Source organism: Liolophura sinensis, chromosome 5, assembly GCF_032854445.1.
Source record: "Liolophura sinensis isolate JHLJ2023 chromosome 5, CUHK_Ljap_v2, whole genome shotgun sequence".
In the NCBI taxonomy this organism is placed as follows: Eukaryota; Metazoa; Mollusca; class Polyplacophora; order Chitonida; family Chitonidae; genus Liolophura; species Liolophura sinensis.
The window spans coordinates 7,503,665-7,509,664 of NC_088299.1; positions in this window are offsets into that span (position 1 = coordinate 7,503,665).

Below are 6,000 nucleotides of genomic sequence, written 5' to 3' on the forward strand. Positions count from 1 at the left end.
CTGTAAAAATCTTGACATTGGTTGACCGTCAAAATCTGGACCTTTCCATGCCGGCAGCTGGGAGGGGTGCCTAGCAACGCCAAGGGGACGTCCCTCGCAGCCTCATCACCACCTGTTTCCTTGTGTCCTCTCGCCCAGAATTTCAAACTTTCACCATTAAAACTCATACCTGCCCAAAGCTTAGACAATTTCCATCATTTTGATACCAAGCATGCACCTGTACACCAAAAACGGCAGGCTGGCAGCAAAAAAAGACTTTACACCCTAAAATACACAGAACTACAATCGTCCCTACTGAAAAACGGAAGTATGTCCTATCACACCAGCCAACTTTTTTCAAAATCAATAATTTTTGCACCACATAATGCTTACTACCTCTAAACCTCACACATAAAGTTACAGCTTGATACATGCAAAAACTTTTGAGTAGGAGGAATTTAACTTGGGGTACCCCTATCTTGGAAATGTGTCTGTTTGTCCGTCCTCAAGCACGAAGTTCAAAGCTCTGTAGTGCACATACCGTTCAAAATATCTCAACCAGGTCAAATGTTTTGGAAAGCTGGTATGTATATCTGCAAGAAAAACGAAAAAATTTCAATGACAAAGTATTTTACATTTTCCATTGACAAACATTTAGAAAATTATGGATTTTCAAGTAGATTTTCTTGTTTACAGCAGTGTAAAGAAAATACTTAAAAGCCAAAAGTGTCAAAATATATATCAAAAGACAGGTAATTTATCTGACAATTCACTTACAAAATATAGGACATACCTTTTAGCAACTTTGTGCAAAATTTGACTTAAAGTGATACAGGTGGGTAGCAAAGCGGAGTTTCAAAATTCCAGAAAAGTACATTTTGATCACCATCAAAGTAAACATATGCATCCAAATTTATATAGAAATGCTCATAGGCACAGTTTCCATGGATAGGGCTAAAGAAAAGACTAGTATCCCTTTTACATAGTGATTCACATGATAAAACCCTTTAAAAGATCACCCACTACCCCCACTACCCCCACTACCCCCCTTTCCCGTCTCCCCCATGGCTGCCATTGGTTGGCTGGCTTACCTCAACTCACAGTGCAAAAGAATCCCACCACCTGTGTTGTTGCCTCAGACTAAATTAGTACTTTCTACATAACAAACACCAAAGGTTGACACTGGCATCTACAAGAGATCAGTAGAGGGGAGAAATATGAATTTGCCACTTACAAAAATAAAGCCACACAGTACATGCACATTGGTCATTCAGACAATCAGCAAGGCAACCCTCCCAAGACATGTTGAAGGGACCCAAGAAGAGGGGAAAAGCTATACTTTTTAACCTGTAACAACACAGAAATCCTCAAATAATCAGTGAGAAATTACATCCGTAATCAGGTTCCACACTGGGTGTTCCTGGGTGGGCATGAGGAATGGACATTCAAACTGTCCGTACATATATGAGAAACCTGTGACGTTTCCCCGGTTGGGGGGGGGGGGGGGGCTGGAGGGGTATGTGTCATGGTGTAGTACCGGACCAATGACGGGGATTCTAGGTCGGCCAAGGGAGTGGAAGACTGCATCCGAATGGTCAGGCCTTTGAGGAAGCTGAACGGCTAGCAGACCCCACTCACCTAGGTAGATCCCAGTTCAATATATGCATAAACCAGGCAAAGTTCACTGACGCCATGTTTGGGAGACAAGATCTAAAGAGGGAAACCAAGACGAAAGCTCAATAGGTATTAAACTAGGATGTGAAAGCCATATGTAGCTGTCTAATTTCTAACTTGTGTGTGAGGACATTGGAAACATAAAAAAATCCCAGTTGCCCAGGGAGGTGGATGCCACACTGGGCCAGATACTAAAACAAAAACTCCTTGAGATGTCGCAGGAACAGCGTACTATGTTCTGGTGGAGAAACAGACATCTGGTGGGGCAGAGACTCATTTTCACAAGGGCAATATTCCAACAGATCACACTTACATGTATGCTAGAAACTTGAAATTGATCATTTTTGTTCCAACGCCACACATACTGTGTGAGTGCACATGTAACTTATCAGAGGAATGAATATACACATGCAATGAAAACTACATGCCTACAGTGGTTTATTTTTAAGTTTAAAGAGGAAAATTTACCTTGTCCACTTCAAGTCTATGCCCAAAACAGCAGACAGTGTTGCAGCAGATATGCCTGTTTTTAATGTTTTGTGACCTGCAGGATGATTTGAAGCACATTTACCTAGTGTGTGGTGGCACACATGGGAGGAACCTGACTTGGTTTGTAAATTAAATGCACACTGGCCCTCTCTACTACTCTAGCCAAGTAAATTAATCTGCTGATGTGTTTTTATCCACCTGTGTGAGGCTGGGCCCTTATATGTGATGCAAGGCCTTATTGACCATCCTTAATCACACCACCCTATCTATCAGCCACATACTCCAATTTCACTCGCAGCACTCGTTTTAGCCGATTTTTAGACAAAATGGATATGTGGGGAAAATATAGAATTAAAAAGCTTTAAAACTGCTCAATCAAGTTCCATGTCAATGCCAACCACATCGCAGATGTACCCACCAAATATTATCAGGCTGCTGCGAAATCTGAGCACACAGTGACATATTACATGTTTTGGCACAAGTGGACAGATCAGGCCACAGACCCCCATTAGTTTTCCATAAGCGACAATGTTAAGGTTTAGCGCTGTAGCTCAGTCCAAAACATTCCGAGGCCAATAAGCTTTGGTGCATACCTGGCCCAGCCTGTGAGAAAGAAGCTGTAAAAATCTTGACATAGGTTGACCGTCAAAATCTGGACCTTTCCATGCCGGCAGCTGGGAGGGGTGCCTAGCAACGCCAAGGGGACGTCCCTCGCAGCCTCATCACCACCTGTTTCCTTGTGTCCTCTCGCCCAGAATTTCAAACTTTCACCATTAAAACTCATACCTGCCCAAAGCTTAGACAATTTCCATCATTTTGATACCAAGCATGCACCTGTACACCAAAAATACACAGAACTACAATCGTGTAGTACAACCCTACTGAAAAACGGAAGTTGTAATGGGGGTCTGTGTCCAACCCTGTATTCCTGCACGTCATCACAGCGTTTAAACGTGCCTATCCCAGGTCACCGGTATATACATACGGGCAACAAAAACGTACATCCACTGCCCTGTGTCCTTTATCCCCGCGTTGAAACCATCCACCTATCGCAGTTTACATTATGTCTATTTGGGTTTACATCGGCTACTATACCTGTTTTTCCTTCATTCGTCTGTAGAGCGCCAGGTGGCTGCCTCACGTACAGAGCTACTTTTTGGGCGTGACAGGTTTGTTACACCTGTACACAGAATCATAACTACACTTGGTGTGCACTGACGCATCGGATCACTAGATCACTTATCAAGTATAAGGTACGACACACGCACCTTGACAAAGGCAGGTACGAACATGAGATTGGCTTATCTAGTCTCATCCCAGGAAAAACCTACACAGGAAGCCGTTTTTATGTAACCCAGTGACCCGTGACCTGTGAGTTGCATAGGTGCATATACTCCTTCTGGCTTTACTCAGTTATTCAATCCTACAACATGACGTTTTTCCATTGACAAGCAAGCGATTTATGTAGCATATGTATGCAGACATACAATTTATTTATGTGTTTATTTCATTGTTCTTTGACGCTTGGGGCGACGAGTAGTTATCAGTAGTGTGTCCACTGAAATGTCATACCGAAGACACCAGACATGACACCCGAACCCTGTCACATCGGATCAACTAATTCTGTTTCCGTGCCCAAAAATCTCAGTCTTGCGAGGCCAACAAGTACTAGTTTTTTAAAAAATCTTTGGTATTATCCGACCCGGGTTTTATCCCAGGCCTTCTGTCTTCGATGTTCTCTCAAACAAGAGGAGCACATTTAAATTAACTTCCTGTTGAACGCAATATACACTGATCGCTGTACAATATTTACAGGCCCATGGATGAATGTCGGCTGTTGTGGGTGAGTCCTACATTTACTTAGCGCTGAAGCGTGAGCAAGCCTGCAAACGGGGGAATAAGATATGTAAGAACAAGTGTGAATCCACAAACTACCGTAGTGTTGCCTGTCATGCGTTATTTATGACAGACCACAACACGGTGGGTAAAACCAGAGTAGCGACGAGAGCGTGATTGCTGGGAAATGGTCACACGTAACCGTTAAACCTGGCCTGTTTGTCAGTTACCTAAATTGTGGTTTTAAGCTGCTTTAGCTGTTATTTACATAAACAATAGCATCTTACACCCCGCCGCTCATCATGGCTTAAGCAGAAATAGGTAAGAAGACATCACTGGTCTAGAATTACCCAAAATGTGTTGTTGTTGTCATACTTAATGAGCAACCAGGCCCCACGTTTTACAGTGAATGGTCTATGTTAAGAAATAAATGTGAAGGAACGACTGCCAGACCATCAGATAGAGGTAGTTACAGAGCTGTTTGTCATGACTTTTAATAATTGTGTCATATGACATGATAAAATGCTGATCATACCTGTACAAATCATTCATTGCCGACAGATATTCATTACCGACAGATATTCATTATCGACAGACATTCATTACCGACACACTCCCCAAAATTATCGGAATTCCAAAAGGCAATATGTATAGAGCGTAAAATGTAAACAATTATTCCCTCAGTGTAAGTATTTTAAACAAGCAAATAGATAAACTGGATGAATGAACTAAGCGCTGATAACACAGGGCAGTCCGCAAAATAAATTGAATGTGAGAGCACATGACATATTCTTTTTATATAGGTGAGTACAGTGAACGGGATAAAATCGATACATATGGTACATCGAAGACCAAAAATGTAGGGTCGCAAACCACAACGGTATGTCAGTGGTCAGTCATGTTAACGGATAATAATGTTAGTAATCGCAAGGCCAATTTCCAACACCACGTTCAAGACAAACCAGCAAAGAACTAAATGTATATAGGTAAATTTTTAAGAGACAGATTCATGAGAAGAAGTGAACAGTTTCCAATAAAACGAGAAGGACGCTAAAAGGTACCGATGTTTTGTAGATTGCATGAAATCTTGAAGTCAGGGTTAAAGGGCCTGGTTTCCCATGGCTACAAGTGCCATATTTCTTCTCACCGGTTACAAGCGGCCCTTCGGCGACCCAGTGCCGCTTCGGCGACCCACTTGTTTAGAGCGTCCGCTTCGAAGTTGGGATCAAACCCGGATGTGTCATAACAAAAGACTTTAAAAATGCTGATTGCTACTACCTCGCTCGGCGTTCAGCACTGAGAGGTTAGAGCAAGGAAGCATGAATGGTTGGCCCAGTGTCGGTATTTAATGTGACTGTGTAGGTGTTCTGATTGATGTCTTCGGCAAGGTACTACAGTGGCGGCAGCACTTTTGCAGCAAGGGTTCGTCCTGCCACAAGAAGACGCAGTATGTAAAGGTGCACAACTAATAACTCCTTATCGTTATACGGCTGATGAATCGTTACTTTCATACATACACTAGGTGATATTTTAAAACAGACCTGACACTCATTATATAATTTATAAAACATGCAATTCATGACCGCAAATCTCATACATAAAGCTCATACACTGAGGTAAACACGTGCTCAAAGAACACGTTATTTTCCATTTCCCCCAAATTAGGCATATATGGCGCCATTCATGAAAATTCATACGTGGATCCTGCCAGATGTGTTGTAACGTTTGGTTTCTCTCTACACTTACTTTCTCTTCATGACGAAATACCAGTTACTCATGTTCATATTAATGTAGGCCTGTACTGTAGCGTGGTGGATATAATGAGATTACGTATCATTCACGTGTACGTTTTCGGATGGCTGGGAAAGACTGTGTGATCAGGCTTCATTTGCTGACCTCATCTTCTATCCCTCCTTTCTTCAACAATGAGTATACAGGAAGTTTGTTGTAACCTCCGTTTGCAATCAATGGGTAAATTACGCATGCTTTTATCTATTTATTTATTTATTTGAATGGTGTTTC